The sequence below is a fragment of the Amblyomma mixtum genome, chromosome 3 (genome assembly GCF_055824585.1).
Source record: "Amblyomma mixtum isolate Tamu chromosome 3, ASM5582458v1, whole genome shotgun sequence".
NCBI lineage: Eukaryota > Metazoa > Arthropoda > Arachnida > Ixodida > Ixodidae > Amblyomma > Amblyomma mixtum.
The window spans coordinates 136992841-137006228 of record NC_143014.1 but is presented as its reverse complement, the minus strand read 5'-3'; the positions used below and the strand labels follow the sequence as shown (position 1 = coordinate 137006228).

Genomic DNA, 13388 nt, shown 5'->3' with positions numbered 1-13388 from the left:
TTCTAGTTCTGTTTGAAACAGAAAAAGGCGCGAATGGGACGAGGACAAGGAGGGACGTAAAGCAACAGCACAGGCGCCAACTATCAACTCAGGTTTATTGCACCACACCCTGAATTTATACGCAGCACCCAGCCGTATCACAGAAGCCAAAGACAAAGAAAGCACTCAACAACAATAACTATCATCCACAATCAGCATACAAATTACAGTTGAGCGAGGTGACTGGCAGGAAAACACCGCAGTACAATAGACACTTCACCTAAGAAACCGAACAAGCACCTGACGTGAAAGTTCCCTCACGAAGCAGAAGCGCACGTGTCAAAAGAAAACACGGCACATATTTTCGTTAAATTTCTGAGCTTCGTGCATAAACAAAACAAGACAAGTGACAATGAAAAACTGATTAAATTGGCCAACAAGACTGTGGAAAAAACGATGCACATGAAACAGTACTCTTAGCATAACAAAACAAGCGACAATGGAAAACAAAATTACCACCAGGAACTCGGGACAAAGGAGCAAACGAACTTTAAAAACTTCGAGAGACACTCTCGGTGTCAAAGTGAAATAATATGCTGCTATGGATTAAAATTTAGAAAATGGCAAAAGCACGCGAGAATCGCCATTGTAACTGTTAAAGGAACCCTTCGAGGAAAGCCACCTCTGCGTCACTGATGGAGATGGACGGCTTGCTGACGCACAAGCTTCCTGCTTTTTTTTATATAATACGCCTCAACTATTTTCCGCTCTACTTTATCTCTACCAGATTTCAAAAACATCGTTTTGTTTAATTCCGGACGGCCATTCACCTCGCTCGCCTGTAATTTGTATGCTGATTGTGGATGATAGTTTTTGTTGTTGAGTGCTTTTCTTGTGTTTGGCTTCTGTGATACAGCTGGGTGCTGCGTATAAATGCAGGGTGTGGTGCAATAAACCTAAGTTGATAGTTGGCGCCTGTGCTGTTGCTTTACGTTCCTTCTTGCCCTTGTCCCATTCGCGCCTTTTCTGTCTAAAACATATATAGCTACGAACCAACTAGCCCAAACCAAAGTACATCTGCTAGTTCTGTCTGTAAAGTTGGACGCCCTCATGCTTTGACGTTTCTTAGATTTTTCGTCTCCTTAGATAGCTTGCCGGTATTCTGTCGAACCGTCTTACCGCCTACTTTTACGGCGCACTCCGTAACGATAGATGCGAGATTATCGTTCATTGTTTCAACATTACGGTCGTCTTCCTCAGTTAAAGCGGAATATCTGTTCTGAAGCGAAATCTTGAATTCCTCTACTTTCTCACCGCTAACTCGTTAATGGGCTTCCGCTCCACTAGCTTCCTCCGTTCCCTCTTCAAATCTAAGCTAATACGAGACCTTACCATTCTGTGGTCGCTACAGCGGACCTTTCCGAGGACCTCCACGTCCTCTACGATTCCAGGGTGAGCGCATAGCATGAAGTCTATTTCATTTTAAGTCTCACCATCTCTACTCAGAGAACAAATTCATCATACAGCCTTTAAGTCTGCTACGATCAGAAAGGTATTGTGTTGCAATTTTGCCATTATAACAAAGGGCCGCCAAGCAGAAAGAAAACACTGGTTCCTCTAAACAATGTACAATAAGTACCGCATTTCAAATATTCAACCAATCATTCATGCAGAGGTTATCATTGAAGGAAAGGTCGGCCCCTAGGAGAAGTTCACAGTACCATACGTAGTCCTGACATATGCAACAGCCTGCAGAATAGTGCTACAGGATGCTTTAACCCTTTGTAAACCGCTATAAGTCCAGCAGAAACCTTTTGCAGAAATTGTGGCGCCATGAATTAAAAGAGCAAAAGAATACCTCTAGCACAATTCGCAACCTTGCATGCAAATTATCGCCGCTAAAAAATGTGAGCTACCACCACTCTGTGGCAGTCATGGCCACTCTGAAAAAGGGAGACAAAGATAACCCCGAAAAGCGTTCAGGGGAATGGGATTTTTTTTTTTTTTGTAAATGAAGTGCCGCCTTAGCTCTCCTTGAACCTGTTAGTGTCTGCCCATTGAAAGTGTTAGTTTCCTTTGTGAAAATATGCAAATAACTGAATGCAAATCATGTTTCCCACTCGTAGTTCGTGCATCCTGCCTTCCAAGTAGTGAAGCTGAAGCGGATACGTTTTTCGTGGTGAGCTGCGCTGTGGGTGGTGTTTAGTGCCTAGGTAGCGCTCCATTTTTGCTCTTCCTGTATACCCAGCATTTTTCGTTCTCCGAATGCGTTCCCATTGATTAGGTGGCGGCCCAGAAGCAATAGAAACCACATGTGGGTTGTCTGCTGATGCACACCGATTCACAGTAAGCATAGTACGTCAGTACCTGCCTACATATAGCACTCACTGTTTTATTCTAAAACCTAAAAGCATGGATTTCAAAAACGGGAAATGGAGACACTTACCAGGCATGTCTGAGAACAAGCAGAACTAACAGCGTCCGGGCAAAAACTCGAACGTGCTAAACTCCGAATAGTGTTTGCCCAAATTGCTTGTTACCTCGTTGTTACGAGGTGATAACTGTGAAACTGTAAGAAATGATTTTTTTCTTATTCATGATGTAGCAGCATGATGTAGGTTAAAATGAACTCTGGGCTTGTGTGCAGGTAATCAAGTGCAACTCAGAAAGTGGGTTAAATTTGACCCCTCGCGCTGCAAAGGGTTTCTTTAAAAAAAAAAAAAACATGCACCTCAATTAGGAAGCGTATGTATGTAGGGCCTGAAGCAATCTCCAGATTTAGACTGACTTCTCAGTTTCCTTTGCGAAAATGACCAAGAATGCATTTATTAAAAACATTCCAAATGGCAGTCTTCGGTTTCAGGAATGCTATGCAAATATATATACGGCATATTTGGTCACGAACAAGTAGCATGAAACACAAGAAAGCTGCTTTTGTGGTGCTGCCATAAAGTGTCATTTTATGCTAGTTCCATGTAACCTGAGGCAAGGCGTAAAATCCACCTGTACATCTGGTCAAAATGAAGATAACTGAGGTATTACTGGGGTTCACCTACGAAAACAACGAATATCCATAGTAAACCAATTAGCTGCAACAGATTTTTTTTAATTCTGGCTGCATGCCTGTGAATAGTTTCGATCAAAAAACTGTACAGTACCAAACGACACACAGATGACGCGACTATTGAAGAGGTGGTTTTAATTGGAACGTTTCCCACGCTCTACGTGAGGCACCAGACACCCAGGAGGTGCAACAGTTTTTCTCCTCATCACGTGCTGATAACGACTGCGGTTGTGCCAACTTGAGCTCTCCTAGGCAAAGCAGGACGTTCAGATACAAGAGCTCGTGCCACCAAATTTTCGCAACTTTTTGCCCAGCAAGTCCACATGATTACAAAGCCGTCACGAGAACTGTGCCCGTGGGGCAGTTCGTTATGCTCACCAGGATCCCACGCCTTCAAGAGACGAAAGAGTCCAGAGACTAAAAATATTCCTCTCCACTCGAGACGGCTGCTAGAAACGATGAGCATTACTTCAATACTCGCGAAACACGCCACTTTTACAACCATGGCTTGAGTTGCTCGGAGCACTCTGCATGCAGCGCAATTAAAGACACCTACATACAGCGATAACTGGCGCCTAAATTACCGCTGAATGACACCCCGGCGTATGACAAAGCTGCAGTTGAATCAGCGCGTCGAGGGACCGCTGCCGGAAGGCCGAAAGTAGCAAGACGCGAAACCGCGCGCAACAAGTCGATCGGCTTCCCTGCAGGTCCGGCCGACGAGATGAGAAGGTGGGAGGGGGGGGGGGGGGGGTTGGAGAGAATGAAACGGGGGAGATGAGCTGCGTGGATACAATTAAAAAAGGTACGAAACAAAGACGGGGGAGAGCATCGAAACAAGGTCAAGGAAATGGGGCCGCCCACCGCGGATGCGCAGGCTCTCAGGACGCCTTGGGAGGAATGCAGACGATGGTTCCCCGGAGAACGTTTTCTTTCTGCATAGTTTGCGCGGTCCGCCAGTGCGCTGGTTTGCGGAAGTCTTGATTAGGAAAGCGAGGTCAATCGGCACGCCTCCGTTTCCTTGGCTCCTTTGAAGAGGCGCGCTAGGAAGACGCCCCAGGCGCACCCGGAGTCTCGGGGACTCAAGCGCCGGACTCGAGTGCACGTGTGAATTGACAGAAGTGACTCGACGCCGTCGCTGGCCGAGGCGATGACGGGCATCCACTGTTAGTAGCCTTCGGCACCTCTCGGACGGGCAAACTGGCTCAGCTCAGCGGACTTTAGGGCCCAATATTCTCCGAGCACATTTCCGGAGCACAAGCATTTCCCGCGGTGATCAGTTCTGAGGGCTCCATGGTGATGACGGTTACAGGTGCGAAATGGCTACCAATTGAATGCAGAAAAGTGAGATGGTTGCAAAACGATGCATATGCACGCTGCGCTTAGCGAGAACTTCTTTAAAACCTGTCTCTGCTATCAATTTGTCCAGTGAGCAGTTCACTGCGCACAAGGCGCTTCGTCAGGCTTCAAGCAGATTTGTTTCTCTTGCAAACGACTGCACCACACTCATCTGCAAAATTTAATTTCAGTTTTGAAGTCGTAAAGAGGCGAAAATTAAGCTACTTTTAAAGACATATATTTACCTTGAGAAATAATAACAGGGCAAAATATGCAACTGCTGAACAAAACACATAAGTGCATTCACAGGAAGTGTTTTGCCGAATGCTACTAAAACTTTAGTGCCTTTGCAAGTTTCCAGGCAACTCAATTAAAAGTTTGATTTTCTGTGTTGCACAGTGCGTAGAATTGTGTCATTTCACTCCAGTGCCATCCATATGTGGGTAGGGATCCGTACACGGATAGCGCCAATTTTGTGACAACATTCCCTACTCTTTTTTTCTCATTTAAAGTCTAAAATCCATGCTGCAGTGAGCTCTACGTGAGCACCACGGGAGCCATGGGAGGTATAGATTAAAAAGTGGAAACTGAAGCTGGGAGTGGTATGCCAGCCTCCGTTTCCTGTGAAACTTGGTCAGAAGCAGCGTTAAGCTCGTTTTCTGTGTCACACAGATTGTGACAAGAGGTCTTAAGGATGACTTTAACAGTAGATATCTTTCCCAGTAAAATATTGTAACCTTGTTTGAATGCTTCAATATTTTTTTTTTACTTCCGTGACAAATTTAGTAATATTTCCAAAGTAAAACTATCTGTGGAGCACGCAAGGCTTACCAAGATGAATCTTGGGTATCCACTAGTAAGCTGCATGCAAATGCACAAGGTCAGAAGATTCTGCCATGTATTCGACATGGCATAATCACTAGGCTTGAGGTGCAGGTCATTACTACTATACAGCACGACCCGTAGTGGCAGCTACCTCTGCACAGCGACATATACTTGAAGTGTTTGCGCGGTTAACAAAAGCTAAGAATGATCGGGTAATACTCAAGACACTCGAGTAAAAGCTTAGGAGCATGCGCTCATGAATGGCTAGCAGTGCAATGGTGCATAAATGCTGTACCTTATTCATACAGCGTTCAACTTTCAACTCCTCACCATAGGTTTCTTGCCAAGCCATTGTTAGTCTAGCAAGAAAGTGCAAAACGCAACAGCTACAAGCAAATATTGTGAAGTGATGAGATGCACCTGTCCATGAGCAGCATACCAGATGTTTATTTTTAGAAGGTCCAAAATAAAAGAAAAGGCAACTTGCTTCAGATTTATTTTAGCTGGGGCGGTACTGGGGGTGACGGAGGGCCCAGGTAAGAACCAGAATGCTTTAATTAGTTCGCTAATTCACTAAATGCGTTAATAAACTTTTAATTTTTTTTTATTTTTGGAGGCATATTGTATCTGCAGAACTGGAGACAGTTCTCCAAATGGTCTAGCCAAGAAAAAAATTCCAGTAACACTTCTTTATCGCGCGTTACTAGGCGAAAAAAGTCACCCTGGTTGGCGGCTTCACACCGTGACTCAGCGCAGTGGCGATAGGGTCAGCGGCACCCGGTGCGGTGGCGCGGCGCGATTTCCGTTCCCCCCTCCCCCTTGCTTTCGTTTCAAGCACCAAATCACCACTTCCTCAATCCTCATGGCTTGTATTGATGTGGGGTTCGTTCTGTACCCCATGACTTGGTGTAAGAGGAGTCAATTTTCCTATTTATTTTTTAAGACCTCCACATAACGAACGTGCCCCAAACCTACAACTGAGCAAAACAGCACATAAAATGCTCATATTTGCAAATTTATTTACGAAACAGCAGGCAGAAAAACAAGAGAGTGCCGTTTCATTAATTTATTTTTTCAGGAAAGCAGCGTTTTTAAGTTGTGACAAAATAAATAGAGCAAGCGGTTTTGGACAGGTGAATGCCCAGATAGAGACCATAAAAATCAAGGGGCCACATGAATCACGGGCAATGTAAACACTGAGCCTGTCGAAACACTTGTATCCATATGCCCACGAATAGCTAAAAAGACGGGGAGTGGCAAATGCTACAAGAACTATAACGGAGTGGCAACGCAGGCTATTTCGGATACCTCTACCACAATGGAACCAGCGAAGAAAGCTGCCAATGGGTAAAAGCGCCTTCCTATTCCCTACTTGAGTTCGTGTTTCTTACGCAGCACACCACAACACTGCACAGCACATGTGTGCTAGTAGCATGAAAAAGTAAAGTCGCAAACACCTACTACAAGACATTGTGCTATGGCGGCTAGATCGTGCTACAGCCCTTGTGTCCGCGTCTTCCTGTGGCTCACATAGGGCGTCCATGGCCGCTACCAATTCGTCATAATGTTCTTTCACTGGTTCTACTGTAGCGTGATGGGCGCTCCAGAGTTTTGGTGACAGCCTTTTCAAAGCCACTCCGGTGTGGCTGATCCAGCTGCCCCATCGGTGAGTGGACGCCGCGAAAAAAGAATACACTGCCTCAACAGATACAAAAAAAAAAAAATCACGCAAGATGAATTCACAGAAATGTAATGGTGACCCCACAGATTAAGAGAATTGTCTACGCATCCACTGAATATAGTTTTTCTTTTTGCGCTTAATAATGGCTTGTACGCCCCCTTGGTATACCGGCCATATTGGCAGAGTTGTCGTTGCCTTGGGAATGGCACACTGTCAACCCGTCAAGTCCTAAGCATTGTAGTTTTGGTGAACCGATATAATGAGCCTCTTTAGTGGAATAAGTCCCAAGAATAATTCTTTCACTTCCACCTTCCTGTTTTCTATCTTGACGTATCTGATCACTTCCGCCATCTAGTTGCAATGAGATATGTCCGGCATACTAACAAACATGATCCTGTAGTATTGTGCGCGTTTGGTCTCCAAAACAAGCTTTTCTTTCACGTGTCTTGCGAGTGCGCCAATAAATTAAAAAATGCTGACAACAAGAAGTATTATTGATTCATTTCAAAAACCGTTATATACTCTTGCTGTCTTCATTGATTATTTCAAAGCCACCAGCTAAACCACAAGACGCTGCTTTTAAAACTTAAACATTACGATTCCCGCAGTATTTTCCTGCAATTTCTTCAATCATATCTTCAGCATCGCCAGCAACTAGTATACCTGCCAATGGCTATACACCGAACCTAAGGCCCCTTTGCGCAGGCGTCCAGCAAGGGAGTATTCTTTAACCTGTACATCAATGATATAATTAACAGAGACAAAAATGTGGCATATGGTTTATGCAGATGGCGCGAGCATCTTCTACACTGCATCAAGAGCGCATGAACTTGAAGAAAGAGCAAACAAAATGATTTATCAACTACCCACTTGGAGCACATCTATTTATTTGAAAATCGAAGGCTATTATATTCCGCTCGAAAAACAAACCGCTTTATTTTAGTCCTTTTCTAACACTCGGCTCCGATACATTAGAAATTGTTTCTTCAATAAAAAAGCCTAGATACCGTGTTTTATGATAACTTGCTCTGGGACAATCATATCAATAACCTCATCACTAAACTTCCAAAGCTAGTAGGAAATATATCCAGGGTGCGCTCCTTTTGCCCCAGAGGCTTAAAGTATTATTATATAATAATTTATTATTTTATTCCAATATAGCGTACTGTCATCTGGTATGGGGCAAAACAACGTTCTCAAACACAGTAAAATTTAAAAAACTGCAAGAAAAGGTTCTTCGCATCATTGGTAACATTTCATATGATGCCCACACGTCATTAACACCTGTCAATGAACTCTACAACACCTTATTAGTTCGTCTCTATAAAACCAACCGAAATAACAAGAACCCATTTTTTGACAATCTGGCTAACTTGACTCCCAAAAGTAACACTACCAGTTGTACTGACAACTGGTTCATGCGTTATTCCCACACTACGGTCGTCAAATGCTTCGAGTTATGGTTCTTGAAATGCTTAACAGTATGTGCAACCTCTGAGTTGCTTAAATGACAAGACAAGCCTGAAAGGATACCATTGCTCTTAATTTTTTTTCACTGTCCATTGATGTGCCTAATAATACTTCTATGTAATATAATAGCTTTGTACTAGGGGAGTGCTACATGGTGTCTTTATTGTGCTTACATTGTACAAATTTTGAAATGCACACATATTTACCTGATTGCATCCCACCGTTGTAACCGCTTAGACCTTAGGGGCACACTCCTCGTCAAGCCATCTGTAGGCTTTTTGAGTGCGCCCATCAAAATCGCGACGTTAAAATAAATAATAATTCATTGAAGTTGTGTTGTTTTGCTGGGGAAAGATAAGAGACCTAGGCCTGTCTTTTGTCTTTGCTCTCTTTTAGTAATGATCATAATTAGAAAGCATTTCAACTAGTTCCACGAAGTTTCGTTTGTTCCCCGCCAATTCATCTTCCTTGCGCCCGCCGAATGCCAGATCCTGTTTCTAAAGGAACAGTGTAATATCAAGCAGTCGATGCAAGATATCTCTCCACTTATCTAGCTCAGTTTCCATAGAATTTATGCTTTCAGCTTCAATGGTTTTCGGCAGCCTCAACCTTGTTTGTAGAGTTTTTCCACTGTTCAAGGCAATGATGGTGTTCCTGAGAACTTTAATGATCTTTAACTTTTCGGCTCAGCTTCCACCACGCCTGAAACCTTCCCGCAAACTTAGACGTCGTTTCTGCAGCATATGACTGGAGAACAGGCGGCAGCAGGAACAGTACAACTTATCGCTGGCAGATGAATACACTATCTACTATAGTAAATTTTCCGGCCATTAGGCACTGCTTTGTAAATCCAATCCTTGGAAAGCTGGCGCAACCCTCCCTTGGTTTTTATTTCTTGTCTCTACACTGAACCAAAAACTGCTCTTTCCCCGTTTTCGTTATTTCAGTTCGACAGCTATCCGTTAGCGGTATCTACCAGAAGAAGACTTCACAAAGGATTTCGTAACCTTCTTCCTGAACGACACTCACCCGATGCGCAGTGTCATCACTCGAGTAACTGTCAGCCGTATCCCCAGCTTCATCCGTTCTTAGCAGTTGTTGCTGATCATCAAATTGCACGCTGTTATCAGACTATTCTTCATCTGAAGAGTGTCGAATAGAGTCTTTCGATGAGCCCGGTGTATCGTTCGCTCCCCTTGTCACGAAATGATGCGTGGCGCCAGCTTGTTTTACGATTTCCTTTCATTTTGCCTCTCGTGCTTTCTCAGCCACACTTGGCGCCTTTGGTTTACGCACTCCTCCCTTCCTCAGCATGACTGAACGCCTCTATAAAATGACATTCATTTTTTTTTCATCCTCTACTGCAGTACGGAAGAATCGTGCCTTAAAAACACAGGAAGCGGCGGAACGCATGCATGTTCATGGCTCATTTACTGCCATCTACGGCTAGTGGTTAATATTTGCACTCTTGGCTCTCAGTTCTATATTCTTTTTTCACCTGGTCTCAAGAAAATTCGCGCTCCACCTCCCAGGTCTCACTCTCGGCCTTGCCTTGTCAATTCATCGAGGTGGCGCTTCTCACTGAGGAGTCCTGCATTCGGATCTTGCGTTGCAGTAGGAGTAGCAAGCGCTGGCGATGTTCTAAACTGCGTTCTGCTACGATGCAACCGCTGGTCGCGGTCTTCCATGAGCCGCTCGCGGATCTCCATGACGACGAGTGGGCGATGAGTCAACATGTGACCTGTGTTGCGCACGATTCGATGTGCACCACCCTTAGTCATCTCGATCGAGTACATTCTCAGGCCGCCGAACCAGAACCATCCGACGGCCCGATTAACGTTGAATGCTGACATTCGTTCGAGCGAACGGCCGCAAATGATTCGTCTCAAATCCAGACGGTCACATGGCTCAGCCGAGCGGCGCCAGTGCACGCTCTTGCAAACGGCCGTGCCCGTAGTTAGTTGTTTCTGCGTGTTTTTAGTGCGTAATTACGTTCCTGAGCTTGCGCAGCGGATCCGTCCGCACCGCAGCTAACATGGACAACAATAACGCTTACATGGATATAACTGAAGAGCATCTTTGTAAGCGTGCATCGTTTTTAGGTGGCCGCGTATGCAGCAGAGTAAGATATCCGCTCTGTCGAAGTGAGGTTGGAAGAAGCAGATCAGAAGCAGAAAATTTAGAAGATGCAAATGAGGTGGACGGACAAGCAGTATAGTGGGCACAGTAGGCGGGTGCTGCAGGTACTTGTATAATAAATAAATAAATAAATAAATAAATAAATAAATAAATAAATAAATTTGGGTACCTGATTACGCGAAAATATTCGCTGCCGAATTTCGAGGCATTAGATTGGCGCTACACAGTATTTCTACAGCAGCTGAAACATTTCTACAGCAGTTTTATCAAGCGTTACGGGAGTGCATCTGCAAACTTGTGTTTCTCCTTGCATTATCAGGAATGGCTTCTCTAAGTATGTGATACACCCCCCATACGTGTGTTCAGTCATAGTTTGGAAAAGAACCCAACTGCCCCCGCTCTGGGCGCGCCCTTCGAGGACAGAGCGCAAGATCCGACTTCTGGAAACACCGGCGCCACTGCCACCACACAGCACTTCGTTGTTCAGCGCATGGCTGTTTTCAGCCATGTTCGAAAAATGAAAGCGCCTCTGAAATGTCGCAACCGGAAGTACTCGTCATCGTGCAGGTAACGGGTTCGGGGTGTTGGGCTGCATGCGTTGGTACCAGGAATGCGGTGGCGGTAAACGCAGTCTCATAAAGGGAATTCACAGAGAAACATCCTTTCAGCTGTATCGGTACTCGAACCCGTTCCGTAAATGCTCTCAAATCCCACGGCGTTATAGTTAGGTAACAAGCAGAGTATCTCACAGGCCGCATACATAGGTGAAATCCTTTTACTTCGCATTCTCTACATTTCACTTTCGAGCTCTCTTTCTGCCAAACGGTGGGAATTGACTTTCGCATCCAGATTGCAAAGTTACCAACGCGCACTGATGCCAAACCAACAGAAAGTATTTAGCGCGAAACGGCCCTTTGGAGCTGGGGGACGGCGGGCGTTGATTTTTAACGAATTCAGTTGTATTTATCATTTCAACAGTGACATCCAACTTCTGTTTTCCTTCACTGACTGTTGAAACTTCTCAGCGTATCTGCATAATGAAATGGAATGGGCTGTTTTTGTTTTATATTTTTCACAAAACGGTTGTTATTTTCTACAGCGCCCGTTCAGACTTATACACTATTTTACGAGGAGCGAGCAGGAGAGGGAGAAATACTCTCAAACACGTGCGCTGCGCGACACCCCACTGTTGCCGTCCTCCTCTGGGCTGATAATCCGGCGCGCGGAGCAACGTCCGCGGCTGCTTAGCTACCGGTCAAGCGCGTGTTTGCGTCTGTACAACGAAAGCAGCAATGTTGTACGGAACACCAACGTCTTCTAGACATCATTGTTTATTGTCGGTTTCGGAAATAGTCGACGAAAGTAGAAAAAAAAACTCCGCCAGTACGTACGCGCACCATGTTATGCGAAGGTCTCAGTACGTCTGCGGTGTACATTTCTTCACCGCTTTTCCGCCGGTGCCGAGTTGCATTGGCAGTGGACGTAGTTGGTGAACAAAAAATACTTGCGCCAACGAAAAGGTTAAACGTTAGCGCACTTGGTGAACGAAATGCAGACAGAAACAAACTCACTGTCTGTGCCTAATATCGGGCGCGGAACGAAGCACAGCGCCTGGGTTACCAAACTATAATCTGCGCATAATTTTAAGAGATCAAGTATTTCGACGGCCTTGGCAGAGCTCTTTTAATTCAGCAGTACACTATGTGAGGACTTCATAAATTTGGCCACAACTTCTTTTCGCCGCCCCACATGATCGTCAATATCGGGAGGGTGTGGGGATCGCCACCTGAAAAAAATAAACATGTCATTAGTGAAAAAATACTAATTTAATTTGCACAGCATGACATGAACAGAAGCGGCGACATGAACTTTTACCCAACTGCAAAGTGAGGAAAAATTCAGCCATGGCAACGTAAGATGAAAAAATACACGGCATGCACAGGACGGTAAGCTCTGCCATGCATTGTAATAAATTATTCGACTGAAATCACATCGAATGCACTGTAAAAAAAAATCCACGCTATGCATAACCGTGCCAGAGATACAGCAAACGCAGCGACTTGAGCAGTGCCCCGACCCGATTGAGATTGGAATTCTCAGCACAGGTGCGGCGATTCTGCCTGTCAGTAAGTGGTAATAGCGTTCCATTAGCGTACCAACCTATTAGATCGTGTAATTGCACATTTTCTGGTATTTGTGCACCAGTGAGTACTGGCGGGTGCGGAGAAGGTGAGAATGCGAATTGCTTTCAGTCAACTGGCTTGTCTCGCTCGTAGTACGAACAGCCCGACGCAAGCGGCAGGAGGGGCCGAATTTCAATTTCATAGCGCGTATCTCCGCAAACAAACATTCTAATCACCAGAAGTGGATTCGTTTCGGTCATGCACTCGCTGTTTCTAAGATGTTCAGTTTGTAAACGGGGTACCATATCGCAAGCTCAGCATCTAAACTGTCACACTCGCCATGTCCAAGCAGGCAGCGAAAGCGTTCATGAAAAACTGCGCTCCACGAAAAACTAGATAACCATTAGTCTCCGCGATCTTGTGTTTCAACACATTTTGCTTTCGTTTTTCTAACATGCGACACCGTGCCGCATTTGCCCTACAGGCAACCGGCGACAAAAAAGCACGCGTGAACTGCGAGCATGGCACTCACCGATGCTGATCGTTCGCTGCGTCGAGGAATGGTCGCTTGCTCCCAGTTGGTTATTGCAGGAGCTAATGGCATAGCACACACGAGGATGGACACGAGGCGAACGCCCACCCAAAATTTGTAGGCTTGGCAGGAATTAAACGGGCGAATGACACTTTCAGAGACCGCACACTGCTTCGGCTGCAGCCCATGGGCTGCAAATTATCAGCCCAAGATGGCGTCGGCGGTAGGCGGCGCTCG

General features: G+C 45.2%; 1 long non-coding RNA gene across 1 annotated transcript; it reads right to left on the bottom strand.

Moving 5' to 3' along the window:
- Positions 1–12154: 12154 nt before the first annotated feature.
- LOC149352128 (uncharacterized) lies at positions 12155–13388 on the bottom strand. The gene is made up of 2 exons (XR_016289518.1): positions 13152–13388; positions 12155–12282 (listed from the first exon to the last, which is right to left on the bottom strand). It is a non-coding gene; the product is annotated as an uncharacterized LOC149352128 (long non-coding RNA).